At 32.9% G+C, this 14448-nt stretch overlaps 1 protein-coding gene across 2 annotated transcripts in view; it reads right to left on the reverse strand.

Moving 5' to 3' along the window:
• Window positions 1–14115, reverse strand: part of FoxP (forkhead box transcription factor P) — a 131181-nt gene extending 117066 nt beyond the window's left edge. For both annotated transcript variants that reach the window (XM_085954402.1, XM_085954400.1), the window contains exon 1: window positions 13550–14115. The gene's annotated coding sequence lies outside the window, so the exon portion shown is untranslated. The remainder of the gene's footprint in view (window positions 1–13549) is intronic.
• Window positions 14116–14448: the final 333 nt, after the last annotated feature.

A 14448-nucleotide genomic window follows, 5' to 3' on the forward strand; every position in this document is an offset into this window, starting at 1 on the left:
AGTATTTTTATCAAGTACAAATTTTTTTGATCGTTTAAGCTGGTCAAGTGAAGTTTATATGATTCAACAGAAAATTTAAAAACGTTTTATATAAAAAGTTATTTTTATCTTGTAATTATTTTATATTTGTATTTCGAATAATAAGAATCACAGAACAGATTAATAAATAAAATTCCGATAGGCTATATCTAGTCCAGGGATGGATATACATGAGATCAACAAGAGCGATATTCTGGATTTTCATATATACGAGAAAGAGCTACAGCTACACCATAGTCATGTTGTCACGGCATAGAAAGGATTAAATACACAAATTCAAATTTAATTTAATTTCTACACAAATCTAAATTGCTATATAAAGTATAAAAAATACATATAATATAAGAAAATAAAAAAATGAGAAAGAAAACACAAAATAATGGGGAAAGAAAATACCTATATTTTTATCAAGAGATATTGGGAGCAGTATTTGTCCACGTCTGGGCTATACCTACCCCAAATACACTACATTTTGACGCAGGGTTTTGAATGTTTGAATGTCCTACGATAATGAGCCACATATTATAGTCGTGCAATAGTGTGTTGCAACCTTCAAATACACCAATATTGAATGAGCTCAGTGCATAAACCGAGAGCAGTTGTCAAAGCTTAGAATTACGTATTCTTGACACGTATTTAAGTTTACCCCATATTATTTGATTAATTATTTGTTTAATTTTATAAAACACAATTTTATACTTAGTACTTATTCCACTTTTTTAATTAAATTTTGGACCGGTTTCGTGTTTGTTTTGTGATTGAAATTGTGTTTTATTTAATTAAACAAATAATTAATCAAATAATACAATGCAGTTCCACCATGAATTGACATTTAACACTATAAAAGAAATTATCCCATATTATTCCACACTCGAGATCGGTTGCCTGTTACTCTACAACCGCACCACCACTCCACACACTTCCGTTAGGTATTTAAGTTCCCATAAATTCTGTGTTCCATGATAAGAATCTATACATAAATCCTGTGAATTATTATCTAAATAAAAAATAAAGTTCATTAAAATATCATTTACCTGTTATTACCAAGTATTTTGATGACGGATTTTGAAACAAGTAAGATAAATTATAAATTATTTGCACGGGTCATATACGGATCAATATCTTAAAGCAAAGGTCGACAAACTTTTAAGACATATGGGTCATCTCTTAAACTTTTACTGTTAAATAGTGCTGAAACAAAGTGTTTAATCTCAGATAGCCTGTGTAAAAACAATTTCATTCCAATATTTAAAAATTTCGAAATATTCTCGAAGTACATCTCTTCTTCTTCTTTTCGGTCGTTCCCTCATGGCTGAGGATCGTGGCCACCTTGAAATTCCGTCTTCTTCTGAAGTAGGTATATACGAGATATGCAACAATCATGACAAAAAACTAAACTGGATGAATTGAGTAAAAGCTAAAATAATAGATTTAAAACAAAACACAGTGTATGCATAACTAAAACATACTGTTTGTGCAGTCAGTCTAGAGCTTGCTCTTTTTAAAACTCATGGTAGAAAATGCTTGTTCACGAATGTTTTTCGTTATAATTTTAAAATAATTCCAAATCTGTAGTTGGTTTGACATGTCATTAATCTCTAAATCAAAAGGCTTAAAAACATTCGTATTTCTCTGTTTTTTGTGAAAATTCAGTTTGTGAATCTTCAATCAACTATTGTACCTTTTGCGTTTGGCATCCAAACTTAAATTTGCAACGTATAAAAAAATATTAATAAAGGAGATTGCATTCGTATCAAAATTATTATCGGCGCATATAACGTGAGTATGGTCAACCATATATACTGGCCGCAAAAATGCACGTTTGGGCTCGTGGGTCGTTAGTTGCCGACTACTGTTCTAAACTAATTAAATGTTAACGATCACTGTTTTAATCCATTATACCTATTCACTACGGCGCTGAAAAGTGAATCTGTGATTTGGTTGACACGGTCGCACAATTTCTTGAGTTGAGAAATACATCTTTTCCTGGTACTTAATATTGTGTCCTTTCTCTATATTGATAATATATTATATCAATGCACTGTATGATAAAATCCAAAGTGTTACAACGGAGTTACTGCAGTAGTGGAGCAATGTCTGGAATATGAGCGTCTTTACTGCTCCCTTGCTCTAGTTTATCGACTGTTTTATAAAGATTGGAGATACTTATTTTAAACTCTCTTTCAAAAAGCTTATTAAAAAAAATTGTCAACAATTCCAATTAAACGTTTTACTCATGGAGCACATAGTGAAACTGGAATAAGTATTTTGATTTGGCAACTGACCAATTTAAAAAAAATGGTCTCCTCCAATCTCCCTGATTAAATGAAACAGTGCATAATTGCATTGTCATTTCGCACGACGTAATTTTCGAATTCGAGTTCTCGTTTCTTTACAATGAATAAGATTCCTGGTGATAACTAATTCTTTTGACATCGTTACGTATGTAGCTGTCAGTATATTATTGATCACATATCTATTTTCAATGTATCAAATTATTCGACCGCAATAATAAATTCCCAGGGACTCATATACCGATAAACAACTGTTTACCTGTGTCCGAAAATTGATTGGCAATATTAAATACGGTATCGCAATGGAAAATTAGTCTAATATCCATTCCCATAGTATCATATTATATTATGACTGTAATAATAAAGAAAATTCACAGCTACTCGTATTTAAACCGCTGACTCGTTGACTACTGACTACTGGAATATAATGTTTAGGTATTACTTTTGACTGTATAAAGTACGAATACCGATTTATCAAAATGTCACTCGAATCTAAGTACCTGGTTCGTAACTATCTCAGTACGTAATATGTACTGTCATTGTATTTATACTATCGTACCGACCGTTACGCTGCAAATATAACTCGTTCCTGCATACATCTTCGACGTCTTCATCATCATCCTCGACACCACAGCCCACACATCGAACACTACATATATTTTACGTTTTCTTAAAATTCTTCATTTTAGTACTCGTCGCGTTTAATTAGAGTTCATGATTCTGCGACATTCGAAATACAAAGTAATAAAGAAGACAACATTTAGCCAATCGTGTCCTAGGTGTTCGTGTTCAACATACCTATTTAATTATTTCTTATATACTGTCTTAAACAGAAAAAAATCAATAAAAATCTTTAAAAGTTTGATATACATGTCATCTACTATCAGTAGTTTATAGTGAGCAAAAATGTTCATCGCAGGCAACAATATCTCATTTCCACTCTCAATATTCGCGTTCGTTTCATTCATTTGCCGCCCCTTCGTATGTGCCGCCCTTGGTGCAGTACATGACCTGCATTAACTCACAAGGCGACACTGTAGGTACTACTCAGTACGAGTCAGTCCTAGTATATATTATTTCTGCTTGTGTGTAGTATAAGCTACGGTTGCTACTTACAACAACAACGTTGTAACCCGGTTTTCGGTCCGACAAAAATAACGTTTTTTTCGGTTTTCGGTTCAGTTCCGATTCGAAGCCCTCGTTGTAACACTAAGCAGGAAAGAATGAAGGAATAAAAAATGAGAAATGCAGTTGTCAGTAATGATTGTCGCTACCTACTACGCACTGTTCATTTTATGTCTGTCGAAGTGTTTTACGCGTATATTTTATAATGTATTCCCCTGTATTTTAATAGGATAGGGTTTCCATGAAATTTTACAAAATGTTGCAAACAAGCAAGTTTGAGAATCACTGCGTCGGACAATACGAATGGATCCTTTAAAATGTATCCTATGCAGAGAAACATAATTCTAAATAAAATACAGTACGATGCACAAAAAGTATGTGTAGGTAGGTACGCGAAGACCCAAAGATATAGAAGAATGATATTGGTATTGAAATTATCTAAACATTTTATTGCGGATATTTTAAAATGCAATGTTATTTACGTTTGGTTGGTTTTGCTGGGAGGCGACACTTTGTGACTTTAATATTGAGCAATATGTTTACATTCTTGTCAAGATTTGTGTTTCGTTCGGAAATTCATTATTATTTATTTGTGCACAATATTTTTTTAAGGATTCATCATCATAATAAAAGTGTTTGTAAAATACTTACACGACGATAGGGTCGATATCAGTATTAGTGTTATTTTTATTGATGTGTAAGTACAGCGATTTTCGAACTTTTATACTAACGATACCCCTTATTTTTTTTAAACCATGTCCGATCCTAATAAGATCATACGGGCCTCCACAGAGTGAAGGTTTGTATCAAGAGATTTTTGGTTTTACGAGAAATGGATGTTAGCCACTTGCTCAAACAATTAGGTCTATACTCTGACTCCAAACACAAATTGAAGGGTTCAAAGTATATAGTGACTAAGTGCCAAAAAATCCTATAACAAGTTTTTTACTTCAATACAATCTATTTGCCAAGCCTAATGCTATTCTGAAGGGTCTAACTTCTTAACTCTACCATTTTGTCACACAAATAAATTTAAATATGGGCGGGATGTATGTGCCCCTATATTCCCCTCTACATAGAATGCTTCAATATCGTCCATGTTTAAATATTTTATTCATCCTTTGTTTATTTTATCTTTAGAATTATGTAAACTTAACATAATATTATACTGATGTTCTTCTGGAACTTTGTAAAAAGATAAATGTAAGTTTTCATATATATATATATATATATATATTATGGTTTTATTCTTTTTTTTGTTATAAGTATCTCAGTTTCACATTTTTGGCACTTGGACTCTATGGACTTTCAACCGTTATATGTATTGAAAAACAATAATAATATGTGTATTTGCCAGATACAGGTTTCGAACATGTGATCCACGATATTATAAGCCAACGCGTAAGCCACTCTACCATCGTGGGCTTCCATCGTGCAAGACTTACAAAATATTATACAGTATTCAGTTTTCTTTTATTTTCATGGTAAGTACATAATTTTTAAGTAATATTTTTTGTTAAGTAGCGTTGCATTTTTTTCCATTTAGTTCCTTTATAATTTTATTAATTTTGGTCGGAAACCATCTCGGATCTCCTTACAGTGATGTAGAATCCTTAGAATGATGATGAAGAAGAAGAAGAAGATGATGATTTTTCTAATTCAGAAACCTTAGCGGGTGTGCATACAACCACTTCCAAAATTTCATCGCAATCGGATGAATTATATAGGAACGCATACGGGACAGACATACATTCATTTTTATATATAAGATATTATAGCCTATACTCTTCGCGCAAGTGCATGCAATAAATTCACAAAGTTTTATCGCAATCGGATGAACGGTATGGCAGCACATAAAATACGAACAAATAAACAAACAAACAAATATTGATTTTTATATATTAGAATTAGATTATTATGTCATTGGTCGGGTATTGAATTACTACAGGCCATGCAAAGGCAACAGTGACATGTAAATTGTATGTATTACATTTCATCGTATAACAGTTCAACGTGAGCTGCTATACCAGAAAAAGATGGCCGTATATGTTTGAGATAAAAAAAATGACGATGATGAATAATAATTGGAGACAGTAATGTTCCAATTTTATTAGATTCAATAAGAATAGTTGATATTAATTGATATCAAATATCTGACAATGACGCTTTCATTATTATCATTTATATATATACGATATGATCGTATTTCTAATTTACTTACATTCCTATTTTCTTTTGTATTTCCCTTGTATTCCAGTGGATTTTATTACGTATTTGTAAGTGTTTTATTTAGATATTAATTTTATCGCAATGTTATACGGCCGTCGAATTTCGATAAAACAGCTCACGGTGAACTGTGATACTGCCAACTGCATAATTTTCCTGACACGAAAGGCAACACCATCAGTGTTATAATGTGATATAATATGCGGGATAACATGCATCAGAGATCACCGTGCGCAGTCTGTTGGTGATCTTTTTCGTTCAGTACTTGAGGATGGCTTCGGGGTGAGGAGGAAAACGGGTTTAGTTTTAGATCTACTACAAATACCCAACTTATATTGGGTTTTTCGTATGAGTTATTCGTTAACGTTTAAATATATGTAAGCGAATTAACTCAACGATCCACTACTTCGTTAACATTATGAAAAAACGATGCTTGCGTAATATATTTTTTTTTACTTATAGTAAGCCATCTTCCAGTATGCCAACGAACGGAATAATTTCAGTGACGTCCCGTGGGGGTAGGCAGATAGAGCGTCGCTTAGTCGCGGCAGTTACTCGAAAGGCGGCAAATCGAGGAGAATCATTAGGTATATAATATAGAAATAGCTACCTAAACTTAGTAATAACGGAAACATCTTTTCATTTAAAAAAACCAGCTCGCCGGTTGGAAACAAAATGTATTAATTAACATACAAGGTTTAACAGGACTGTATTTTTGTCGGGTTCGCGATGTCTAGTTTACTTCCGTTGTTCTTGGACGTCACGTCCTTGATGGCCAGCTATGACACGTGCAGATTTTTGAATTACAGGTAGGTACACACTTACCTAATTTAAAATTTATCGAAATATTTTTGCCAGTCACTCGCAAGTTTTGGAAGTTGCCAGGTGTATTTTTAAATGTATCCGAAACCGTGGACTTACAATATTTCTATTGAAGGAGAGATAGCATTTAAATTAGATTTAGTAGGTGGTATATATTTTGTCGGTAATGTATTTATACATACAACACATTGCATAGATATTTTAGTCAGAATGGTAATGAAAAATACTGTATAAAAAAATGAGGCGGCATTTTGGCGCTGCCTAGGGGCGGGCGGCATTTTGTCTAGGGACGTTACTGAATAATATATTTGCTCTATTGCTATATCTATATTGCTATCAGAATATGGTTTGCCTACATTCTATAATAATAAAAAATCATTTATCGGTGATCTAACATTGATACCTCGTATCTGACATTCAATATTTTGAATAGGGGGGATTAAAATGTTAGAAAACATCAGGTACTTTTAAATAAAAACAAAAATACGGTTACGAAAATAAACTAAACTATTTTTGTATCAAGCGTATTTTTGTTTTTATTTAATTTAATTTAAAAGTATTTGTAGAACATTTTAAATTTCCCTGTTAAACTTATTGATTATCAAATACGAGATATCAATAATTAGACCATCGTTATAAATGGTACTCTCTAGTTATAATCTATACAATTAATTCTTCAAGTGAAATGTCTGAAAAATATAATAATACATAGTTAGGTACTAATATCTTAAGTATTCCATAGAATGTCACGATAATTCTAAATGCGTGTCGTGACATATAAATTATAAATGGTTGGTAATCACTGACTCCATTAGATGTTATTTAAGACGATACATCAGTGAAACGACAAATAATTATCAACTATAGGGGCGACGAAATTTTGGACTCGCTGGCATTTAAAGAGAGAAAGTCGAGCTGGGAACACGTCAATTCGTTTCGTGATGGCGACGGGGTATTAATTCTTAAATCGTGTAAAGATGGCTAAAAACGTTACCCATTTACTTGAAAAAGAAAATATGTCAATTAATATATTATTATTGTTACTAATAGAACAATAGACAGAACATTAAATGGACGCATGTTGGATTTATGTGACAAATTATATTTCGTTCGGCATGCGTCATTTGCACCCGCGACCCGCAATCCGCGCATCGCCTAGCCACGATCTTTTTAGACCGTGCCTCAATGAGGAAAATCTAATACTTACATGATTATTACGACTATTATAACTACAAATTTAATATTCCAGTAACTTTCAATACAATTAAACACATAATATTATTTTCAACAGTTAATTGAATTAACAACGACACAATATGATTAAGTCATGTTTTCAATAAATACTATCGTAACAGAAGACTGTGACAACTATTTTGGAAGACTTACCATTTTCCTACATATATTAGAATAGTAGATTGATAATTAATTACTTTACCCAGATTTATACCTAAAATTTATTAATCTGCATTTTCATCAAAATTTTCATTGGAAGTGGAAACTATCATTTGGGAACCATCTTTGTTAGTTTATTAGTGCGTGTTGATGGTGTGGGTTTTTTTGTTTGGATAAGTGAGCACACACAAACACGGCACACAAGTAGGATTCTATTTTGACATTGCTTATTTGTTTTACGCACACAGGCGCAACATCATTTCAAACGTTATGTTGTATGACGTAATAATGAATATGCCAAACATAATAAATAGATGCAGAATTTTGTCGGTTTCAAGGAACGGTCGCTAATCAAGTGAAAGCATTTTTCAGCATTTGCAAAAACTTAATGCAGGAGTCTTAATCAAACTATTTACGAGGATTGCTCGTCAACTATTTGCTATGGAAAGAAACAACGAAAATGTAGAAAATGAGAAGATATTTTATCCATGCAGTGGTGGATATAGTAGGTAACGTGACCATTTATTTTTTCCCCCAAACCGAGAAACCTGAAAAAAGGTACTTATCCATTTTAGGCGCCTTACACTTGCATACAATACAATTGACAAGATAATAATGTTTTTTCGTATCATATTAGGTTACCTATTTTATTTATTTATTTGAAGATTATCGATAGGTATGTTTGAGTAAGCGCATACAACGCTTGAGTTCCTACATATTTTTTAATACTTAGTAGGTACATATTATTTTATTTATTAATGAAAAATACACACAGGTATGAATGAATATATGAAAATTTATCTGATGTTATATTTTTCCCAAGAACAAATTTAGTATATCTGGTGTTGATTTAAAAAACGAATGAAATTCTTGGCAGGATTTTTTCGAATTTACTTTTATAATTAACATTGCTTTAAGGACATCTACTTTCAACTGTGTTTTTTTCAATCGTCTACAATTTATTCATAAAAGAGTAGACCCTTTCTACTGGTGCATTAGTGCCGGGCAGATAATATATTATTCAATAATTATAGATACAAAAATTTTTGTGATCCAAATTATTGGCGCGAGTTTGAACAACTCCACCCAACGACTTTCGGTTGAAACATTCCCAGTGTTCCATTCAGACACTTTTTGCGGTGTAATGTAATTAGAAAAAAGTGAATACTCATCAAATATTTCTGTATCTTGGTTAGAAGTTTTTTTTCTTTTCAAAGACGGGACATTTTGGCGTCCCGAAGCTGTGTTCGGGGACACCGGGACATGCTGCCTGAAAACGGGACTGTCCCGGTGAAAACGGGACGTCTGGTCACATTAAGCATAGGTCTACCCATTGCAAAAGATTCCCGGGAAGGGCAGTGTCAGTGGGAGGCTCTGTTGAAACATGTATTGTGGTTGATTCTAAGCCTGGTTGCACATATAAACTCATCTCGACCGCAAAATGTAAAATTTGTCGATGTGATTTTGTTGTAATTAACAAAACATAATAATATGTAACTTAATGTATAACCACAGACGGCGCCGGTGCGATATTTTTGATGAAAAAAATCTGCTTGTCACATGAAATAAATTTCACTCGAAATGGGGCGTAAAATAGCAAAATGTTCATCGGCGCATGTGCAGATGGTGTTTGTCATTCGTTTAGGCTATCCGCGTGATGTCACTATCCAGATATGGTCTCGCCTATACATAGGGAAGAGAGTTTCAATATGGAAGGCGGTATTGATTTATGACCATGTACCAGTCGTGACGATTTTCTATGTGCGACCGGGTTAATGAATATTTTCTTGTATTATTTGAGGTAGGTAGTGCAGATGTTTCTTACACAATTATTGGTAGATGTCACAACACAATATCATTATCAACACTCGCTTCAAAGAAAGCATGTTCAGGTGTCCGAAAATTTTTGAAAGATACACAATATAAGTATAACAAAATAGACGCAAGATACAAGATACACACATAAAAGAATATAATAAAACGAAAGGCGAATAAATGACCACCAGAAAAAACTTAGTCAATTAATTAGTACCTATCCACATAATATTATTATTTTATTATACACTTATTCAAAAATTATTTAGTCAAGTTTACATAATTATTACTACTGGAAATATATTTTTTGATTTTGAGAAATTATGTGTTCATGCTCAATGTGTATGTCCTACCTATGATATTTGTATGGTCGGCCAAGTGGTGCTCGCAAGCCTTTGGGTGGGCGCTACTTAACATCTTAATATCTCAATATTCCGTCGACGTCCTCCCTCACCCTTCAGCGGTATTAAAAAGGGTACGATCTACGCGCTGCAGGTCTCACATGGCGGGTGGCGTGAGACGTGGTAAAGGAGCAAGAGAAGTGGCACGACTTTATGCTTGCCCTAAAAGCCATACCGATACTACAATAATTATTATCCCACTTATCTTTTGTTCTTCGTACGCTATTATGTTTAGTAGGTATCTATATATTTGCGCGACACTGCATATATTTAAGTTTGTAGAGTATAATCCTTCATAACTTGCACTCCGGTTCTATGATGAAAATAATGTAATAAATTATAAAAATATTTTATTACATAATATATTATCTGTCGATTTATTTATTACTACATAATAATATATTAATAAAAGTAAATATCGTTTGAACTAATTATATGCGAGGTAATCAGGCAGAGGCGTATCAGTATACGTGTATCAGAGTGCAAAATTATAAAACGTATACTCTACACATATAGATAGTAAATGATGGCCGAGCGGTAACGCATCGGCCTATAATGTCGCCGATCGCGGGTTCGAATCTCGCGTCTGGCGAAAATTTACATGTAATTATTCAATGTGTATTTGGACCCAGACTATGCTATTTAAAGAAGTAGCTAACATTCATTTCTCGTAAAAAATAAAATCTGTTAATACAACCTCCACTATATGGAGGTCCATAATATGATCTTGTCTTTAGATTTTAGATTTAGAACATGGTAATAAAAAATAAAAAAATATTTTGTGGTAAAATTAATCATTCAGTTAAGTTCTAGCGCAAAATTTATTGCTTTTCGTTGACATGAAGCAAACGCCGCTCTAAGAAATAAAACTTTTCCGGGAAATTGTTACCAAAACAATAAAATTAGTTATTGTGAATTATTGTAGGCGTGGGCGCTAATAAAACATGTAAGCAATAATTTAGGTGGGTGTTAATTGTATTGCAAATATACATTAACGGTATACATTTTAATAGCAAAGCTATATGAATATTTTTTTGTTAATGGTTTATGGAAGGTTGGCGGCTCTGATGTTTTGGGTTGTATAACCCTTCAGAATGGTCATAAGAAAAATGTAGTAATCTCTAAACAGCGGCCGTTTACTCCCAGTTTGCATATAGTGGAGTTAATTTTTCCATTGTACACTAAACACAGTGGCGTAGTCGGGTTTTATTTTCATATTATTTATAAGATGGGTGCGGGTTCCAAACAGCTATCAATAACCAACAAAATAACTTTGTTTAAAAAAAGAACATTATAATATTATTCTGCCACTACTATGGCGTTTGTGTCCATTTAAATTAACGTGTTTTACATTAATTCTAAGATTATTTTTTAAACTTCAGTGGTTAATTCAAAAATGATTTTTACTTGATCGTCGAATATCAAAAAAATACATTTTATTTTTGATATTTTTATGATTAATTGGACATATTCCGTTAGTTTGAAAGTCTCGTTTTCTTCAACTTACTAGTAAGTGAGTACCTACGATCACAGATTTAAACAGTTTAAACATCTTTCAAAAGCGCCTCGACGCCTTTGGGCGCATGGGGATATAAGAAAATATTAATAATTTCATTAAATCTTAATTTAATACACTGACGCACATTCATATGTAATAAATTCGTATACCTACTTCGGCGACTGTTTCTAAATTCAAAATCGTGTATAATTTCAGTTCTCTCCCGCTGTTTGTAGTACAACATGAGGTTAGTTAGTTATTAGTTATGTAAAATTTTGCCGATTTCATGTAATACGCAATTTCACACATTCGGCGTAACATATACACCAAAATGGCAACGTGAAACAGGAAGTTTGAAAACCACTAGTTTTAACTCATTTAGTGCTAACACCGCGACTGGCGCGTTTGGAATCGTTGGCCATTAGATATAATGAACGAAATATTTAAATGTGGTAATTAAAAGGTAATTAAAAGGTTAGCAGTGATTGTGATAATATTATTAATTAATTTCACAGTTAATTATTCTTGGCGAAATGACATGTTATTATAAATAAACAGTCAATTATTTAGTTTTTCAATTAAGTAGGTAGGTAGGTATTGTTAATATTCCTAATGTTAGACATAATGAAATAAACGGTATTTTTATTGGCCTCTTTCTGCCGTTTGTTCTTAGTTATTAATATAATTATAATAATTGATATGTATCATCATTTTTATAAAACCTTTTTTCAATATCGATATTAATTGTTAAAATAATATTAGTATAATAATATAGAACTGTGGTTGAGTGCATTGTTAAAACACTATACTATTATAATTAAAAATATTTTTTTGTAAACTTTGTGAGCGTGTAATACCTAAGACAGATTAAAATACTCAAACGGAAAGAAAAGAATTATGTAATAGCAATTTGATAATAATATAATTGCCTTATCGCAAGAATATACCCAGCCGAATAGGGGGCCCTAAATTTCAGTTCGATAATTTGATACCGTTCATAAAAAAATAGAAGTTTTTTGCATAGATGGCCAATATTTCTAGCTACGCCACTGATTAATACCTAATTAATACATTTAAAACATATTATTGATAATAATACTTAAGTATAATATTAAATATGTATATAATATTGAGACGGTCGCGTTACGGTTACGCATCAGGCTTATAATGCCGTGGGCCCCGGGTTTGAATCTCAAATTGTTTGGATCCAGGGTATAATATTTTTTAACGAGAAATGGATGTTAGCCACTTGCTGAACCTATTAGGTCCATACTGTGACTCCAAACACAAATTGAAAAACAATATGTGTATTTGCCAGACTCAAGATTCGAACCTGGGACCTACGACATTATAAAGCGATGCGTAAGCCGCTCGGCCAACAAAAAAATAATTATTAATACAACATTCACCCAGTGGAGGCCCATATGATTTTCGATTGATAAAGATTGGACATTGGGCTTAAAAAATAAAAATAATGAGGCCCACCGATAATCGTAACTGTCAAATTAGTAAATGTCATGTTTATGCATGTGGATACGAATGTAGGTATCTATCCATATGACCATATATAGGTAGGTACATAATTATCTGCTATACATTTTTGTTAGAAGAACCGTAATTAATTAATTTGAAAGATGTACTTTTTTTGATACAATGCATTACATTTTAGTGACAGACTATAATTATAGCGGTTCATTATAATTATTATTAGATCTTATAACATTATCATCAAAACTCTATTTTTCCCAGGCATCTATCGACCATGTATTGATACAAGTTAAGAGCTTGTGCAATTGGAAATAAATAATAATATTATACAATATTAAAACATAAAGCGGCGCGCGTTGGTTAATTCTCTGAAATCCCAATGCGCGATCAAAAAAGTTTGAAGACCACTGCATTAGAGCGTCGCGCGAATATTCAAATTTGGAACGAACCTTGAAAAGTTTTCACGGCCTGCAAACACGTGCTCCGTTTAATTGTTACCGGCCAGTCACAATGAAATACATTTCAATGATTTTCTTATGTCATCGTTCAAAAACGGGAATAAACAAATCACATTTTCTTTTTTTAAACAAATCATTCACTGAGTAGCAACACTGCGCGCGCGTCACGTCATTATTACATCGGGAAACTTTCGGCGGATTTTCGAACTTTTCCGGCTATAGTCCACCGGCCACACTGCGCGCATATTTCAAATCCATTTTCGAACCGGCTGTCAATTTCACGCGCGCGGGATATTTGAATTATTTATTCTCCGTTCGACATTTGAATAATCCGCGACACTACGCGACTTATGAGACGTTTCGAATTGTGTTTTGTCGATGTTGTTTATTCGGGCTTTCTTTCGTCGTTTGGGAGGCTTTTGGCGGTTATTCGCGTAGTTTTTTCCGCGGCGGGTGGAAGTAGATAAAAATGTCGCGGGTAGTGGGCTGCCCAGCGCATTAGAACTGAACACCGCCGGCAAAGAGCTCAGGCTTGGAACATACAACATGGCAAGCCGAATAAAATAAACAACAACATACCTAAATAGCCGACTTGTGTCGCTCTGAACTGCGCGAGTAGTGGTGTATGCATGTGTCATGGGGAACGATGTGATGTAATGGACATTGAATAATATAAAATAAAAAAAATCGTATTTAAGTGAGTATTTAATAAATATTTTTTTTAAAATAGTCCGAAACATTTCATAAGTTTTTAAACCTATTAATTCGTCAAAACCATATCTACAGAATAGGTACACCACACCATATAAATCTGAATAAAATATGGATTCTTTTTTCTAGAAAAGTTAATAGACATCTGACAAAATATTGAAAGAATTATCCTTATTTTA

The sequence above is a fragment of the Rhyacophila brunnea genome, unplaced genomic scaffold, assembly GCF_057557595.1.
Source record: "Rhyacophila brunnea isolate RB1 unplaced genomic scaffold, BYU_Rbru_1.0 scaffold_4, whole genome shotgun sequence".
NCBI classification, from domain to species: Eukaryota; Metazoa; Arthropoda; class Insecta; order Trichoptera; family Rhyacophilidae; genus Rhyacophila; species Rhyacophila brunnea.